Below are 20648 nucleotides of genomic sequence, written 5' to 3'. Positions count from 1 at the left end.
GACAAATGCAAACTTGTAACAACTAAAATTGGTAACTGGATTTATACATATTGTTGTAACTTACATAGTACCAATTTCGTACGCCTTATTCTAACTGATATTTTCACGAAATATTAACACAAATTTTCATATTTCAATTAAATGTGCACCAAAATCATGATTAAATAATCACCACAGAATCACATCACTATTAATACGTTAAGTAAGACCTTTCTGAAGAGCATCTGTAAGAAAACACGGATTCTTCCTGATAGCAAGTGAAATGTCCTGTTGAAGTTATACACGGGAAATAATTTTCTCGCAGACAATTTTTGAAATAACACTTTGAGAAAAGAGTAATATTTTCTTCATCCCACTTTGTTGTTCTCTCTGAAGTCACATGTTTCTTCAAGCAGGAAATAGTCTCTTCACATCATCTATACCTGAAGAAAAATAAATGCTTTTTTTTCTCTTTCTGGAGTAGCAACATACTTTCCACAGATATTATGTAGAGATATTAAACAGCATTTTCGTAAAATTATAATAATTAAGACTGAAAATCCGGGAGATATCTGTGGTCAAATTATTAAACCCGATGACGAATTCTGTTCGGGGACAAATGCAAATTTGTAAAAACTGAAATTAGTAACTGGATTTCTACATATTATTGTAACTTACGTAATATCAGTTTCGTACGCAGTAAGCAAACACATTTTCACGAAATATTAACGCAGATTTTCATATTTCAACCAAATGTACCGAGATCACGATTAAATAATCACCACATAATCACATCACTACCAATACGTTAAGTAAGACCTTCCTGAAGAGAACCAGTAAGAAAACACGGATTCTTCCTGATGGCAAGTGAAATGTTCCTGTTGAAGTTGTACGCAGGAAATAATTGATGACGAATTCTGTTCGGGGACAAAAGCAAATTCGTAACAATTAAAATTGGTAACTGGATTTCTACATATCAGTTTCGTACTCAGTATGCAAACACATTTTCACGAAATATTAACGCAGATTTCCATATTTAAATTAAATATGCACCGAAATCATGATTAAATAATCACCACAGAATCACATCACTACTAATACGTTAAGTAAGACCATCCTGAAGAGCACCTGTAAGAAAACACGGATTCTTCCTGATGCCAAGTGAAATGTTCCTGTTGAAGTTGTACACAGGAAATAATTTTCTAGCAGACAATTTTTTAAATAGCACTTTGAGCAAAGAGTAACATTTTCTTCATCCCACTTAGTTGTTTTCTCTGAAGTCACATGTTTCTTCAAGCAGGAAATTTCGTGAAATATAGTATTTTCACATCATCTATAGCTGAAGAAAAATAAACGCATTTTTTTCTCTTTCTGGAGTAGCAACACACATTCCACAGATATTATGTGGAGAGATGTTCAACAGCATTTTCATAAAGTTATAGTAATTAAGACTGAAAATCTGGGAGATACCTGGGGTCAAATTATTAAACCCGATGACGAATTCTATTCGGGGACAAAAGCAAATTTGTAATAATTAAAATTGGTAACTGGATTTCTACATATTGTTGTAACTTACATAATATCAGTTTCGTACGCAGTATGCAAACACATTTTCACGAGATATTAACGCAGATTTTCATATTTCAACTAAATATGCACCGAGATCACGATTAAATAATCACCACAGCATTACATCAAGTACGACCTCCCTGAAGAGCACCTGTAAGAAAACACAGATTCTTCCTGATGGCAAGTGAAATGTCCTGTTGAAGTTGTACACAGGAAATAATTTTCTCGCAGACAATTTTTGAAATAACACTTTGAGAAAAGAGTAATATTTTCTTCATCCGACTTCATTGTTTTCTCTGAAGTCACATGTTTCTTCAAGCAGAAAATTTCGTGAAATATTGTATCTTCAATCTATCTATATCTGAAGAAAAATAAACGCAATTTTTTTCTCTTTCTGGAGTAGCAACACACTTTCCACAGATATTATGTAGAGATATTCAACAGCATTTTCATAAAGTTGTAATAATTAAGACTGAAAATCTGGGAGATATCTGGGGTCAAATTATTAAACCCGATGACAAATTCTATTCGGGGACAAAAGCAAATTTGTAATAATTAAAATTGGTAACTGGATTTCTACATATTGTTGTAACTTACGTAACATACATTTCGTACGCATTATTCTAACTGATATTTTCACGAAATATTAACACAAATTTTCACATTTAAATTAAATATGCACCAAAATCATTATTAAAATTAATCATCACAGAATCACATCACTACTAATACGTTAAGTAAGACCTTCCTGAAGAGCTCCTGTAAGAAAACACGGATTCTTCCTGATGGCAAGTGAATTGTTTCTGTTGAAGTTGTACACAGCAAATAATTTTCTTGCAGAAAATTTTTGAAATAACACTTTGAGCAAAGAGTAATATTTTCTTCATCTCACTTTGTTGTTTTCTCTGAAGTCACATGTTTCTTCAAGCAAGAAATATACTATCTTCACATATCTATAGTTGAAGAAAAATAAATGCATTTTTTTTCTCTTTCTCGAGTAGCAACACGCATTCCACAGATATTATGTAGAGAGATATTCAACATCATTTTCATAAAGTTATAATAATTAAGACTGAAAATCCGGAAGATATCTGGGGTCAAATTATTAAACCCGATGACGAATTCTGTTCGGAGACAAAAGCAAATTTGTAACAATTAAAATTGGTAACTGTATTTCTACATATTGTTGTAACTTACGTAATATCAGTTTCGTACGCAGTATGCAAACACATTTTCACGAAATTTCAACGCAGATTTCTCGCAGACAATTTTTGAAATATCACTTTGAGAAAAGAGTAATATTTTCTTCATCCCACTTTGTTGCTCTCTCTGAAGTCACGTGTTTCTTCAAGCAGGAAATATAGTATCTTCACATCATCTATAGCTGAAGAAAAATAAATGCATTTTTTTCTCTCTTTCTGAAGTAGCAACACACTTTCCACAGATATTATGTAGAGATATTCAACAGCATTTTCATAAAGTTATAGTAATTAAGATTGAAAATCCGGGAGATATCTGGGGTCAAATTATTAAACCCGATGACGAATTCTGTTCGGGGACAAAAGCAAATTCGTAACAATTAAAATTGGTAACCGGATTTCTACATATTGTTGTAACTTACATAATATCAGTTTCGTACGCGGTATGCAAACACATTTTCACGAGATATTAACGCAGATTTTCATGTTTGAACTAAATATGCACCGAGATCACATCACCACGGCATCACCAAGTGAAGAAGACACGCGCTCGTACTCACCGTTTATGACACGTGGGCTCCAGGGTGGCAGCTGAACCTCGGCTCTCCACGGCGACAGACGGGATGCGGATGAGGTCGTGGGGGAAAATTTTGGCGGCTGCACTGGACCAACAGGTGCGAAAAACAAACGCGACTCAGCGAGCGGCGAGAGAGGCTCTGCGCGATGACGTCCGCACGGCTCCGCGCTTGCACTGAGACTGGCGGCCGCTCCGCTCCGTCGCCGGCGAGCGCAGTTGGGTTAATAATGGCCTGGGGGGTCCCGAGTTCCAAGCCCCCCCACGTATATATTTTCGGTCTGTCTCGGTCTATTCCGTATCATATTCGGCTTGTTGAAGTTCGCTTCGAAAACTAAATGGGCTTATTTTCTGTAGCCGTAAGGTTTTCTGTCCCCCATTCCCTCTCTACCGCTCTCTCTCTCTCTCCCGCCCCTCTCTCCTGACTCCTTGTATACCAAAGGCCCAACCCAAGCAAGTACACTTCAATCCACTCTCCACCGCATTCAGATCTGCAAGCAATAAGTTCTCTCTCTCCCTCCCTCTCTCTCTCTCTCTCTCTTTCGGCCCAGCCAACATAGCACAAGTCCTCGGGCGGTGTACAATCCCTCTTTCCCCTCTCCCGTCTTCATCCAGCTTCTCTGGACCAGTATTCCTCCCCCTCCAATTACCGTACTCCATCTGCTATACAGTAAGGTACACTCGCAACGCTTCTTTGTTGTTCTTGCCTTCCTCATCTCATCATCATTATGAATGGTCAACGGAATCCACGGCCGTGGGTTTGAACCCCGCGCAGTATATGTTGTCAATGTAAAGACTGGGCCAAGGGTGCCAACAACTAAAAATCCATACACTTCAGTACTGGGATTCCTAAAACATTTCATGCAATTCTAAATTGTTTTAAACAGGAATGTTCTTATGAAAACTGAATGTTTTTTCAGCAAGCAGTAAAGTTTAACGATTTTTACACGTCCAAATAATGTGACAGGTTGTCTATGTAAGGAAGTAATTGATTTAGGGAGTTCAATATGATTATTGCATCCATAAGGTGCTGATACTTTAAAATGGTTATTTTGAAAATATTCAGTTTGTATTTTAAAGCGAGAGTCGTTATAAAATACTTACTTACTTACTGGCATTTAAGGAACCCGGAGGTTCATTGCCGCCCTCACATAAGCTCGCCATCGGTCCCTATCCTGAGCAAGATTAATCCAGTCTCTACCATCATATCCCACCTCCCTCAAATCCATTTTAATATTATCCTCCCATCTACGTCTCGGTCTCCCCAAAGATCTTTTTCCCTCCGGCCTCCCAACTAACACTCTATATGCATTTCTGGATTCGCCCATACGTGCTACATGCCCTGCCCATCTCAAACGTCTGGATTTAATGTTCCTAATTATGTCAGGTAAAGAATACAATGCGTGCAGTTCTGCGTTGTGTAACGTTCTCCATTCTCCTGTAACTTCATCCCTCTTAGCCCCTATATATTCCTAAGCACCTTATTCTCAAACATCCTTAATCTCTGTTCCTCTCTCAAAGTGAGAGTCCAAGTTTCACAACCATAAAGAACAACCGGTAATATAACTGTTTTATAAATTCTAACTTTTAGATTTTTTGACAGCAGACTAGATGACAAAAAGCTTCTCAACCGAATAATAACAGGCATTTTTATCCTTTGCTGTGGTCGTGCCAGAGAATCAGTCTTATTCCGAGGCTTATTGTAGGGATTCGTAACAAGCTGATTTTTACGGTGATGGGTTGTTAGCCCTTCGCCCAACCCCCAAGCTGGAGGACCACCCCTCCTGGGCTGTCCACGACTGCTTATTCAATATATTCGCAGCTACCCTCCGTGTCTGGAGGCCGTCTCCTCTATCCGCAACCTGAGGACGCGGCATGCCGTGGTGATAGGGACCCACAATACATGGATCCTTACACGTCCAAATAATGCGACAGGTTGTCTTTGTAAGAAACTAATTGATTTAGGGAGTTCAATATTATAATTGCGCCCATATGCTGCTGGTATTTAAAATGGTTATTTTGAAAATATTCAGTTTGTATTTTAAAGCGAGATTCGTTATAAATAGAGTTTAAAAATTTAAAATTCTGTTTGTACTTCAAAAGTGGTGTTCCCTGACAATATTCAGCTAATATTTTAAATTGGTTTTGTGACAATATTCGGTTTAAACTTTGAAAGTGGTTGCAGTGGCGACTCGTGATATTTTTGTACGTAAGATATGAGATTGACGACTGATGACCAAGACAGAAACCAATAATAATAATAATAATAATAATAATAATAATAATAATAATAATAATAATAATGCATGTAAAACAATACAAGTAGGTCTATGTTAGTCTTTGACTCACCATTCTGGAACTGGCAATTTATTAGTAGGCCTAGTGAAGTTCGATTCTCCTCCCCTTTTTAGTTGCGAAAATGGCTCCTAAGCCATTGTATTGCCCGATATTTACCGATGCTCCGTCGTACGTTTGCGAAATTAATTTCTTGCTACAGTTAAATTCTTCCAAATGATCAAATACAACTTCAGATATTCTTTCGGCTGTCCTGTCATCTGAAAGTCCTGTTAATTCTTGTATTTATTATAGCTTATTTTATTTATTTTTAAGTAATTCTGTTTTTATTCATTTTATCTTTATATTATATCATTTTAAATTATTTATTATTTCGTTTATTCTAGTCTTTTAAAATGACCAATGAACTGCATTTAACTTTGAGAGCAAGATGCATAAGTAAAAAAGCAAAACTTACATTATATAAAACAGTCGTAAGACCAATTGTGCTTTATGGCAGTGAAACTTGGACTCTGTCGAAGAAAATGGAACAACTGATGACATGGGAAAGAAAAATTCTAAGGAAAATCTATGGTCCTAAATATGAGAATGGGCACCGGAGAATTAGATATAATACAGAACTGAAAACTCAATATAAATCTCCAGATATTGTTGCAGAAATCAAAGTCCGTAGGTTGGAATGGTTAGGACATGTAATCAGGATGAATGATCAGAGAATACCAAAAAAGATTCTAAACACAAAACCAGAAGGCAGGCGCAATATTGGCAGACAGAAACTAAGATGGTTGGATGGAGTGGAGGACGATTTAAGGACTCTAGGCGTGAGAAGATGGAGGCAGAAGGCTCTGGTTGGACAGGAATGGACCAAGATCCTAAGGGAGGCCAAGGCCAGACTACAAGGGCCGTAGTGCCGAAGAAGAAGAAGAATGAACTGCATTTAAGAAGGCTATAAGGATACTTGAAAATTCTTATTGTAGTCTCTAACAGGGTCTCCATCACCCAGACAGAAGGGTCGTAGTATTAGAATACATAGTTAAAGTCAAGTTTTTTTTTAATTGGGGACTTTAATTGAAGTGAATTTATAATGGCAGGCAGAGTAACTATCTCATGCCCCCATGTTATATTGCTAACTATGCACTTCATTAGAACCAGGTACCCAGCTTCGAAGCCGTTAGCCCTGTGAACTTACAGTGTATTTATTTTCCCCTTTTATCATTTTACAGGATTATCTAAGAAATAAGCAATTTCTTCGTGATAGTAGAAGAGAAAGAGGTTAAAGTCAAGTCACACTCAAAACGTTATATAGTATACGTCACACTCCGCCCTCTGCACCCTCCAATGTCCACTAACTTCACTGCTAGAAAAAACCGTTTGCTGTAAGATATTTGGATGTTTTCTCGGAAATTATTTCTGAGCTGTGCAGTGGCGACAACTCACGACAGAAAGTGGAAGCTTAAAGGAAATTATTACGTCGGGAGGCACTGAAAATCAAAATCTGTAATTAAAAATTTTCTATCCTCAAGGCACGAAATTAAACTGTAGGATCATCCTCATATCCTTCATGGAGGAATCGCCACTGAGAGGTGGTTGTGACATTTCGCTCATGTACCAATGGACCAACAGAATGTAAGAATCAACCAAAGCCAACTATCAACTGCAATCTTGTCGCACCTGATGCGCATTTGTTCAATATCCCGTCGCACCTGATGTTCAGATGTTAAAATATTTTCATTCTTTCCTTAACAATACAGTGGGCCGTGATATTGCTTGATGCCACGCTAGCAAATGTAAGTATTAAATATTTTAATTGATTATATAATGTTTCTTTATGTTATAAATGGTTTATTAATATATATTCACGAAATATTCTTATTTAATAACACAAGGGTTCTCATCTTGTCGATAATTCAGTAAATGAAAGTACGCCTACCTGTTTCAAAATAAAAATAATGGGTAATTTTCTAGGAGTCTAGTATATACAGTCACGAAGCTTGGATTGTGAGGGTGCTAGGAACAATAGACTGTGCCGGTACTATTTTGCATTATCTGTAATGAGGCGATATTAGCGATCCTAGTGGTTAGCAACTATCTATGGATGCATATTTATTACATATTGAGCTTCGTGACTGTATATACTAGACTGTGATATAACCTCAAACATTTGTTAAATTCTGCTGTTTACCCATCAATTTCATATCGCAGGAGGCCAATGAAATGATATTTAAACCTATTAAGTTAACAAATTAAGTATCTTATTTAATAGTAAAATGATTATTTTATTTATTATTATTATTATTGTTATTATTATTATTGTTATTATTATTGTTATTATTATTATTATTATTATTATTATTATTATTAGACCCCTTTTATGCAGGAGGCTTTAGTTCGATTGGGTGAGGTTTCCAATAACTCTGATCCTCCGTCTTTTCCAGCGATTCAAAAGAATTGGGATGAAATATTGTTATTGCAAGTTATCTTGAACCTTCTGAGCGGGGACAGAGGGGCAGAGGGAAGGAAGCGCGTAAAGCGGGTGGAGCCAACTGAGTTGTTTGCGCATGCTCCGCAGCATAATCTCTTGTCAAGAAACATAGAGCTATTTCCTTCACTGCCTACCAGTAGTGTTAACATGGAGCAGCAACCACAGGGTAGTAATTATGGTGAAATCACACCACCGCGGAGAAAAAGTAACGCTGTTATCCATAGCCGAGAAAGAGAAATTATCGCAAATATAATAAAATCAAGCGTTGCGAGGAGGAAAAATTAAACAAATATTTGCTGGAACCTCTTGCTAAGGAATATGAGAGAGCGGCTAAATACTCTGGCAAAAGTATTAGTTCCGTGAAGAGAATTAAGAATAATACTGAATTACAACCGAATGAACCTCACACTACTCGGGAAAGAATAGTTATGTAATGTTTAGAAATTATTGCTATAATAGTTATGTACAATAGTGTGTGTACTGTGAACGACATAATGAATTACTATTGTAAGTTATTATTTTCTTATAGTTCTACTAAACATATTATTTCAATCCAGAATTAGGACTTGTGTAAAGTTGAAGTGGACGACTTCGATCAACACGTTATTAGGGATACAATCGAAGAATTCTATCGTGTTCAGAAAGTAGTACCTACGATTAAGAAGATAATTCCGAATGGATGATGCCATTGGCGAAATAATTAATTTTGGAACAAGCGATGATGGCAGCAATGATAGGGATATGGATTGTGTATAATAGTAAATTAATGTAAATTCAAATAATAAGCCTGTAAAACATTGTTATAAGAATATGTACATATTAACTGAAGGTGTAAGTCATGAAGGCCTATATAATGTACAGAAGTAGCTGTAGTAACTCCTCCATTGCCGGTCCCCAGCCCGGATGAGAGAGGAGTGTACACACGATTATATTTAAATACTTACTCATTACAGGTTAATTAAAGCTTGCTACGAACCTATGTTCTCCTCTCAAAACCGGAGTATCGAGAGAAGGTGATGTCTGTATTGAACCAAGTTCTTTTACAGTAGAGAGCCGTAAGGTAAAAGAACCAACGTTTTTTGAAAAGAGACACGTTACCCGAGGGAGGGGCATCCTTGCCGTGCCGTTACGTTGATGAGTACACGCCGTACCGAGCAGTTCCAAAGACAGACTTAGGGGATGTAAGGTTCAAGATAACTTGCAATGACAGTACTAATCTCTCTTGTTAAGGACTCCCTTCAGTCATCTTTTTCTTCAGATACAGATCGTGCTCGTTTTTTGGCTCTCCAACAAAATGTTTCAGGATCTTGGCTGCATGTAATTCCTTCCCCTAACATCGGTACCCTTATGGATCCCAGATCCTTTAAAGTTTCCGTGGCTTTACGCCTCGGTTGCAAAATCTGTCACATTCATAAATGTATCTGTGGCAATATTGCAGATTCTTATGGCCACCATGCCTTAAGTTGTGTCATGAGTAAGGGGCATCTCTCTCGTCATTCATCGCTCAATGACATCATTAAAAGAGCATTAACATCCTCAGGGGTTCCATCCATCTTAGAACCTTCCGGGATCAGCCGTTCAGACGGCAAGAGACCCGATGGTCTGACTCTAGTCCCGTGGCGTGTAGGCAAATCCTTAATTTTGGATTCCACATGTGTGGATACACTGGCCCCTTCTCATCTGTTAAGATACCAGGACCTGCAGCAGAAAGTGTCGCTGTCAGTAAGCACCATAAATATAAACATCTTGCAGATAATTATATTTTTGTCCCTTTTGCGGTTGAAACGTTTGGATCACGGTGTAGTGAAGCCAAAGCTCTCATCTCCACCATAGGCAGAAGTTTAGTGCAGCTTTCTGGGGACCCTCGAAGCAGCTAGTATCTACGTCAGCGCATTGGCATCGCCATTCGGCGCGGTAATGCTACAAGTATTCTTGCATCCTTCCCCGAGTCCTCTTATTTAGATGAGATTTTCATCCTTTAATTATTCAATTTATTTGTATTTCATTACAGTATACATGTCAATGTGAATATAATTTCACTAGAATAATAAATTTAGTAGTTATTTTGTATAAAAACTAATTTTATACTTTTTTACATAGACTCGTAAATTTAACTGAATTGTCACTTCATTGTAACAAAAATGTTTGATTTTTAGATACTAATTATCTTTATGGAATAAATTACATATAAAAAATGAAACTCAAAACATAAGATTATATAGGGCCAAATTAAAGAAGTACCTAATTTCTCACGCCTTCTATTCTGTAGGTGAATTCATGACATTCAACAACGCTTCATGAATATTTCTGTGTTGTACTAAGCTTTGATATTAAAACATTGTGTTGTACCAGTACCTAGTCTTTATTATTATTAATTTATTATTATTACTATTCCCGAAATAGTCTTATTCATATACCAAACGACATCTCATCCATGTCCTTAGATAGTTATCGACAAGATGAGAACGGTCCTGATATTAATTATGACAATATTCAGGTACTGGGAAGCCAGAGATCGCCTGCGGTTCCATCATAATTAACTGCATTATTTGTCTTGTTATATCCCTTCATACATTGCTATATTCATTTTCTTTGTCTTCTTTAATACGTAAGTCAAATGTCTTTGCTCTATTAAATAATAAATAAGTTTTCAGGTAGTACTTTCAAAGTATGGAAGGAAAGTACGTGCCTTTAAGTTGCAACTTTTTGGCTCTTACAAGAGACTACAAATAGTTATACAAAATGTTTAATATGGAATGCAAACTACATTATTTATGTAGTATTTTTTTGTAAACATGTTTTCCAAGTAACAGAACTCAAAAATCTCAACATGCACTGCATCCATGCAAATTATAATATCCTTAGCATGGTTGAAATACTCGTAGTAATAATAATAATAATAATAATAATAATAATAATAATAATAATGATTTATTTATTTATTTATTTTTATTTTATGTATTTAGAATATTAACGTGCAAAAACAACAGCACAAGGCCAATTACAGTTTTGCACGATACAAAACAGAACAAAACAACAAATGATGATGAGAATGAATGATAGAAAATGGCAATGAGATGAAATACAAACAATATAATGGTCTACATAATCAATGATCAAATAATAATTATAAAATTAGTCCAATGAGATAATTGAAATAATGGAATAGTCTACATTAATCAATTGACCAAATGCAAGAAATAAAATGGACAAATAATTATAAAATTAGGTCAGTGAGTTAAAAACTCAAAGATATACTACACATTAAATGGATCCAAGTTGAATCCATGCAAATTAGCATATTTAATGCATCTGCAGACCGGAGAGAGAGATTTAGGATTCTTATTATAAAACAATTTATGAAATCTTAAACCATTAGCAGGAATACGAAGACTGATATTGCTTATGAAAGATTCACAATCAATATCACCCTTAATGACTTTGCAAAAAAATAAATAATCAAGATCCTGACGTCTGGTGAACAAACAACCGCAATTGAAATAATTGCATTTAATCTCATAGTTATAATCGGAATTTGGTAAAAATCTATAAGAACACAAGGAAATAAATTTTCTTTGAATATTCTCCAATTTAGCCGAGTCAGTGGAAGTAATGGAGTTCCATACAACAGATGCATATTCAAGCTTGGATCTAACCAACGTATAGTATAAAATTAATAAACACATAGGAGTGGAAAAAGAATAAGTTATAGATAATAATAATAATAATAATAATAATAATGATAATAATAATAATGATGATAATAATGATAATAATAATGATAATAATAATAATGATAATAATAATGATAATAATAATAATAATAATAATGATAATAATAATAATAATAATTATAATAATAATAATGATAATAATAATAATAATGATAATAATAATGATAATAATAATAATAATGATAATAATAATAATACATTTCGCGCGTAAATGTTTTTATTATCTCTACCCCAGAAGTCCAAACGTTGTTTTCAAGTTCCGTTTTCCATATTGATGTCCGGTTTACAGTTCCTTGGCTTCTATTTTGCCTTCTCTATAGAATCTTCCAGTTGGAAGACGAGCAGTTTGACTTCAAGAAGAGAAAAGGTACGAGAGATGCAATTGGATTGCTACGAACAATCGGCGAAAGATATAGTCCGGGTCAGCTTTCTTCATACCCTAAGGGTGAAACCTAACCATTTTCCCCCCATTACTACATATGCTAGTGGATTGTGGTGATTTTCTAGTTTGCGGGTTGAATTTTCTTTTGCCAACTTCGTTTCGAATTTCGATACTGACAAATACTACAAATGGTAATGATTTTGTAACTGGTATGTTGGCAGCTGAGGCAAATATCGACAATATTTGTCGGTACTGGAGTTCCCATGAAATTAAAATTGTACTAGATTTCTGAGCCGGTTACTGGAAGCTAGTGAAATTTGAACGTACTAATAATTAATTAATTAATTAATATCAGTATTAATATTAATACATAATAGTTATTTTATGTGTTGGGTTGTGGTTATAATTCAAGACTATAGCCAGGCAAGTTTTCGGAGTTGGTACTAATAATTTCATGTGGTCAAACAAAATACTGTTCTCCAACCAGGAGATCAACCGTGAAAGGAATGTGCTTACTATTGCGTCATCTATTGGAGCGAAGTAGATAGATAATATTATCGTTATAACGTCAGTTTAAAAACCATGCGCTCTCCTGCATTTGTTATTTCCTGTATGGAGAGATTAAAAGACCAGGAGATTAACAGTGATCTAATTTTGTAACTAGGGTAGTATCAACATGTGTCTATCAATGTTATTGTTTGTGCTGTGAGAGCGAGCCAATAGATAGGCCTATACGAGTACCCACGTGTGTGACCTTATGACATATTATGACATCAACATTCATTCACAGCATTACCCCGCTGCCTTTCATCCCGCAGAGACTTTCTCGTGGTTGGAGCACAGTACATTTTTAGGTTAGGTCTCGTGAGTCAATTGTTTAGTCAAACCAATGAATTTCGCATTGCCAGACAAAATACTTGACATGTTGACCCCTTTCCCGCAGAGTTTGCCTACGAAAATATGTTACAAATTATTGAATTATTTAGAATAGCCTTCCAACATAAAGTACGGTAAGTAAATAAGTCATTTAGTACGTAGGATTGTGTGATATCTGGTAATAGTTGGCAACACTGAGAAGACGGTAATATTTGTTGTTTAGGAACTGTTCTTATGTGGCCCTCACTATACTTTAGAGAAGAATAAAGAAGTGTATATAGTCTTTGTGAGCCTAGGAAAGGTTTTTGACACAGTGGATTGGAATAAGCTGATGGGGATCCTAAAGAAAATTGGTGTGGATTGGAAAGAGAGAAGACTGTTCAGTAATCTTTATATGAAACAACGAGTCAAAGTCAGAATAGGAGAAGAAATGTCAGAAGGAAGTGAAATAGGGAGAGGAGTACGCCAAGGATGCCCTTTATCACCTACCCTATTCAACATCTACTTGGAGTATTTAGTGAAAAACTGTTTTCAGAACATGGGATGAGTGATAGCAGAGGAAGAAGATATGGCGTTATCAGAAGAGTGTCCACACCTGTGCAGTAACGATCAGCGCGTCTGGCCGCGAAACCAGGTGGCCCGGGTTCGAATCCCGGTCGGGGCAAGTTACCTGGTTGAGGTTTTTTCCGGGGGTTTCCCTCAACCCAATACGAGCAAATGCTGGGTAACTTTCGGTGCTGGACCCCGGACTCACTTCACCGGCATTATCACCTTAATTCCATTCAGACGCTAAATAACCTAGATGTTGATACAGCGTCGTAAAATAACCCAATAAAATAAAATTATCAGAAGAGGAGTGATACTAAGGGATATGCTACTGCAGCTAAACGACAGCTGTGAGCAGTATGGGATGAAGATAAATGCAAACAAGACGAAGACCATGGTCATAGGAAGAAAAATAAAGAAGGTAAACGTGCGAATTCTAAATGAGGCAGTAGAGTAAGTGGACAGCTTCAAATACTTGGGGTGTACTATAAGCAGTAACATGAGCTGCTGCCAGGATAGCAATGGCAAAGGAAGCTTTTAATAGAAAAAGAAGCTCTTCTGAGGACTTCTGGAAAAAGAACTAAAGAAGATACTAGTGAAATGCTTTGTATGGGTGTGGCATTGTATGGGGAAGAAACATGGGCATTACGACGAAGTGAAGAGAAGCGAATAGTAGCATTTGAAATGTGGATATGGAGAAGAATGGCACATGTGAAGTGGACAGACAGAATAAGAAATGAAGCTGAGTTGGAGAGAGTGGGTGAAGAAAGAATGATGCTGAAACTGATCAGGAAGAGGAAAAGGAATAGGCTGGGTCACTGGCTGAGAAGAAACTGCCTACTGAAGGATGCACTGGAAGGAATGGTGAACGGGACAAGAGTTCGGAATAGAAGATATCAGATCATAGACAACATGAAGATATATGGGTCATATGAGGAGACAAAGAGGAAGGCAGAAAATAGAAAAGATTGGAGAAAGCTGGGTTTGCAGTGAAAGACCTGCCCTTGGGCAGAACACAAAATGAATGATAACAATAATGAGGTACGGTAGTAAGACGAGCACATCATACTCTGCTCTGGCCGGGGCTCGAGGGAGGCCTGCAAGACACGAGAAGGCTGGCGTGATGGCGTCTCTGTCTTTTCTGAGAGGAGCGCCCCCGGCGAGCCAAGGTGCGGGCGTGGGGGCGGGGGCGGGGGCGGGGGCGGAGGCTAGTACGGCCTCCTCCACAAACAAGGGAATCAGACCTCAGCCCTCATTATGCAAATAGAGTTACCATCAGAGCGCCGAGCGGCCGTCGAATTAACACGACGTCAAAAGCGTAATATCGCTTCTTCTGCTCCTTTTGCATTCTTGTTGAGACACAGCAAGGAGAAAGGGACACTTAACCCTTCAGCCCTCGGTGGTTCTAGGGCAGTACTCTCCAGTACGCCCCTGATATTACGGATCTCAATCTAAAATGTCATGTATAGTCCGCATCCTCTTACTTTACACCCTAACCATTTCCCCCTCCCCCTATTAATACATATGCTAGTGGATTACAGTGATATTCTAGTTGTCAGATTGAATTTTCTTTCGCAAAATTTGTTTTGAATTTATGTATTGACAAATACAACTGGAAGTGCTTTCTAACGGTTATGTCTACGGCATAATTTCACTTTGAACACTCTGACAACATTCATGAAACAAAAGTTACTAGCAAGTCTTATTTGAAATATGAGCGTAACTAATAACGTTAATATTAACATACAGCATTAATAAAAACTCGAATATAGTAATAATAAGTAGACAGTAAAAGTTGAAAGTGGTTTTCAAAGGTACTAATCACAATAATTTCATATATTAAAAGTATAATACATCTTAATATTAGATAAATAAATAAATAAATAAATAAATACAGTGAATAAATAAGTGAGTGAATGAAGAAGTGAATGAATAAATGGAGAAGTGAATGAATGAATGAAGTGAATGAATCAGTGAATAAATAAATGAATGCGTGAACGAATGAAACAAGAAGTAAATGAAGATTTTAATGAAGTGAATGAATGAATGAATGAATGTATAAATGAATGAGAAATGAATGAATGAATGAAGAAATGGAGGAGTGAATGAATAAACGAATGAATGAAGAAATTAAGTGAATGAATCAGTGGATAAATAAATGAATGAGTGAACGAATGAAAGAAGAAGTAAATGAAGAAATTAATGAAGAAATTAATGAAGTGAATGAATGAATGAATGAATGAATGAATGAATGAAAAATTAATGAATGAGTGAGTGAAGTGAATTAATGAAGAAGCGAATAAAATGAGTGAACGAATGAAAAGAAGTAAATGAAGAAATTAATGAAGTGAATGAATGAATGAGTGAATAAAAATGAATGAATGAAGAAATGAATGAATGAGTGAATGAATAAACGAATGGATGAAGAAATTAAGTGAATGAATCAGTGAATAAATAAATGAATGAGTGAACGAATGAAAGAAGAAGTAAATGAAGAAATTAATGAAGAAATTAATGAAGTGAATGAATGAATGAATGAATGAATGAATGAAAAATTAATGAATGAGTGAGTGAAGTGAATTAATGAAGAAGCGAATAAAATGAGTGAACGAATGAAAAGAAGTAAATGAAGAAATTAATGAAGTGAATGAATGAATGAGTGAATAAAAATGAATGAATGAAGAAATGAATGAATGAGTGAATGAATAAACGAATGGATGAAGAAATTAAGTGAATGAATCAGTGAATAAATAAATGAATGAGTGAACGAATGAAAGAAGAAGTAAATGAAGAAATTAATGAAGAAATTAATGAAGTGAATGAATGAATGAATGAATGAATGAATGAATGAATGAAAAATTAATGAATGAGTGAGTGAAGTGAATTAATGAAGAAGCGAATAAAATGAGTGAACGAATGAAAGAAGTGAATGAAGAAATGAATGAATGAATGAAAAGTGAATGAATGAATGACTGAATGAATGAATGAATGAATGAATGAATGAATGAATAAATGAATGAATGAATGAAAAGTGAATGAATGAATGACTGAAGTGAATTAATGAAGAAGCGAATAAAATGAGTGAACGAATGAAAGAAGTGAATGAAGAAATGAATGAATGAATGAAGAAATGGATGAAGTGAATGAATGAAGAAGCGGAGAAGTGAATGAAGAAGTAAATGAAGAAATGAATGAAGAAATGGAGAAATGAACGAATGATGAATGAATAAAGAAATCAATGAAGAATTAAATAAAGGGGTTTTCTCCATGAATTCCTGTTCTCCTGTGGCATCCCAAAAATTCTCCACCATCTCATCGCGGGTGTAGTGTGGACCAGCCTCCTATGACGGACCCTGGGCAACGACTCTGTCGGTAAATTGGTCTATACAACTGACTTCATATCAAGAGTACTATAATGTTGGTTAAAGAGACGATGTTAGCGCTCTAAGTGGAGACTGCTTAGAGTTAACAGCGATTAACAGGGAAAAGATCGTTTGATCCCCCTTCTTCTATCTAGCCCTCTTGCTTCGTATGACAAACAGTCAAGTATCCGTCAAAATAATAATAATAATACTAATAATAATAATAATAATAATAATAATAATAATAATAATAATAATATGCAGTATAAATTATCAATTTGTTTGAGATCGGACTGACTCGCACCTAGATTTATAAGTTCAAAGCACAAGAAGAAGAAGAAGAAGATTATAATCTGGTTGTATTTCAACATCGTACTGAAGTGAGTTATGTATTACTTGTGGTGGCTGCTGATGTCTTCATTCGTTGCTTCTGTTGAATTACGTGAAACACAAGCAGCATGACATCTGCCCGAGATGGGCTGGCCATGTAGCGTCGGATTCCTTTCCTTCTTCCTGGTCTCAAGGCTGTTTGACCTTTTCTACCTGCCCGTGAACTACTCTGTGCTCAGAAATGTACCTGCTGCCCCAACACAGCCAGTCGGTCTGCTGCGACGGTATTCACTAGTCAATGCACATTACTGATGTTCAGAACAGCATAACAAACTGCAGTATTGCCCTTATGCATTGCTCAGGCGAAACGAAATGCACATATGCAAACGCATACCTAACACTAAAAAAATTTTATTTTATGGAACAGAGACTTGTACAATTATTAATACTAACTTGTAAAACAATGATACTCGGGAGGAAATTAAACACAATAAAAATGGGAAATGCCTGTTATTATTCGGTTGAGAAGCTTTTATCATCCAGTCTGCTGCCAGTTATATTACCGGTTGTTCTTTATGGCTGTGAAACTAGGACTCTCACTTTGAGAGAGGAACATAGGTTAAGGGTGTTTGAGAATAAGGTGCTTAGGAAAATATTTGGGGCTAAGAGGGATGAAGTTACAGGAGAATGGAGAAAGTTACACAACGCAGAACTGCACGCATTGTATTCTTCACCTGATATAATTAGGAACATTAAATCCAGACGTTTGAGATGGGCAGGGCATGTAGCACGTATGGGCGAATTCAGAAATTCATATAGAGTGTTAGTTGGAAGGCCGGAGGGAAAAAGACCTTTAGGGAGGCCGAGACGTGGATGGGAAGATAATATTAAAATGGATTTGAGGGAGATGGGATATGATGGTAGAGAATGGATTAATCTTGCTCAGGATAGGGACCGAAGGCGGGCTTATGTGAGGGCGGCAATGAACCTCCGGGTTCCTTAAAAGCCAGTAAGTAAGTAACTTGTAAAATAAACCGTTTTTATTTTAGGTATTTATTTAATAATACAAAAGTAACAATAAATGTTACGTGAAACTATCCAGAAAGAGCAAAGCTCGTACTTGGGAACAGTTCCGAGCTAAACAGGGATTATAAAAAAGCATAGGTCTGCATAATTTTATTTACAAATATTTCTGTGTGGTTTCTGAATCAAATGAACGTATTAACATACATAATTCACACATAATTTGTAAACTACAATTTTTACACCAGGACGAGATTCTTAAGAAGTACACAACGATAATGATAAAGTCAATAACAAAACAATAGATCCCTATTAGAAACAACAACAGCCAAATTTCTTGGCTTAAAAATCGATAATGTGTTAAACTGGAAAAATCATATTAAAGAAATTACCCCCAAACTAAATTCAGCTTGTTTTGCTATTAGATCTATGCAAAAGATAGTAAATATCAATACCTTAAAACAATATACTTTGCATACTTCCACTCGGTAATGAGTTTTGGAATAATATTCTGGGGAAATTCCACAGATAGTAACAGTATATTCCTATTACAAAAAAGAGTAATTGAATAATAGTAGGTGCCAAATCTAGGGACTATTTTCAAAAAACTACAAATAATGCCCATGGCTTGTCAGTATATCTTTTCATTAATAATCTTCCTCGTATGTAATCGTGAAAATTTTGTAACTAATTCAACAGTTCATAGCATAAATACACGTCAAAAAAAATGACTTTCATACTCCATCGGCAAGTCTATCGTGCTATCAAAAAGGAGTGCGTTATATGGCAGTAAAAATTTTTAATAGCCTCCCTATCGATATAAAAAATGAAACTCAAAACATAAAATTATTTAGGGCCAAATTAAAGAAGTACCTAATTTCTCACGCCTTCTATTCTGTAGGTGAATTCATGACATTCAATAACGCTTCATGAAATTGATACTAAAAATTTTGTGTTGAACTAGTAGACTATATTGTAAATCTCTTCTGTATATATTTCATCTAGACTGTGACTATAAATTAAGACTTTATAATAGTATTAAGTTTTTTTTACAAGTTCCATATTCTAGCTGTGAAGCAATGTATGAATACCATGGAATGTTAATACAATATAATACAATACAATACAATACAATACAATACAATATTAATAACTGAGGTAAGGCATATAATAATCCATACAATTCCTTCATGGTTTTACTTGACATTTGAAAAAGGGTATTGTTGTCTAGGAGGACTCGCCTATGTGATTGAAATGTGATAAATTGATCGGATAGCATTTTCAACCAGTAGCGATTGTGGGTTGGCTTTTCCATTAACAAATTATTTTTGTGGGTTCTTGAAAACTTTCTCACTTTAACTGCTTCCGTGATCTATTGGTCACCATCCAGATCTGGAGATACCGGGTTCATTTCCCGGGCTCGGCTCTTTGTGAATTTTTCTTGAAGAAGAAAAATTGCCTGAGTGTCTCGAGTCTGTAAATTTGTACGAATGTGAGTGTGCCGGGTTAATATTAATTTGCGAATCATCAAAAATATAAAAAATACAATAGCCTGTATCAGGTTTGTCTCTGGCCAGTAACCTGAACACAAGTTTCAGCGTCACAGTATTGAAAACTAACACCATCGATTAGCACAACCATGAAGGACTAATAGATGCTATAGACAGTTAACAACGAAAAAAAAAAAAAAAAAAGAACAACTTTTTCAACCTGCACAACAAATTACATTAAAACATTACATTGCTTTATCGCTTGTAACAACTATTTTATTAATATAAACCATTTTTAATGATCTTATTTTAAATTCTTGCCTATAAGTTTACTTCGCCAAATTCCTTCTTATGTTCAAGATCGAAGTGCTGTCTGATATTATGTGTAATAGGCTATGAGGTGGAATATGATGGATTAACCTTGCTCAGAATAGGGACAAATGGCGGGCTTATATTAGGGCGGCAATGAACCTCCGGGTTTTCTAAAAGCAATTTATAAGTAAGTATTATTATTATTATTAGTATTATTAATATTATTATTATTATTATTATTAATCCGTTTTTATCGTAGTTTCTTTAATAGCTCTTAAGATCTTCAAAGCCACCAGCGTGGCTCAGTCGGTTAAGGCGCTTGCCTGCTGGTCTGAAGTTGCGCTCGGGCGCGGGTTCGATCCCCGCTTGGGCTGATTACTTGATTGGGTTTTTTTCCGAGGTTTTCCCCAGCCATAAGGTGAATGACAGGTAATCTATGGCGAATCCTCGGCCTCATCTCGCCAAATACCATCTCGCTATCACCAATCTCATCGA

General features: G+C 35.9%; 1 protein-coding gene across 6 annotated transcripts in view; it reads right to left on the bottom strand.

The window, feature by feature from the left end:
- Positions 1-20648, bottom strand: part of twz (BTB/POZ domain-containing protein twz) — a 518618-nt gene that overhangs the window by 457769 nt on the left and 40201 nt on the right. For 2 of the 6 annotated variants that reach the window (XM_069844847.1, XM_069844846.1), the window contains exon 1: positions 3308-3630. The exons of 1 other annotated variant lie outside the window; for it this stretch is intronic. The gene's annotated coding sequence lies outside the window, so the exon portion shown is untranslated. Of the gene's footprint in view, positions 1-3307; positions 3633-20648 lie in introns of those variants that run through there. 3 more of the 6 variants (XM_069844848.1, XM_069844851.1, XM_069844850.1) reach the window with 3 other exon arrangements.

Source organism: Periplaneta americana, chromosome 14 (assembly GCF_040183065.1).
Source record: "Periplaneta americana isolate PAMFEO1 chromosome 14, P.americana_PAMFEO1_priV1, whole genome shotgun sequence".
NCBI classification, from domain to species: domain Eukaryota; kingdom Metazoa; phylum Arthropoda; class Insecta; order Blattodea; family Blattidae; genus Periplaneta; species Periplaneta americana.
This window is presented reverse-complemented; position numbering and strand designations above follow the sequence as displayed.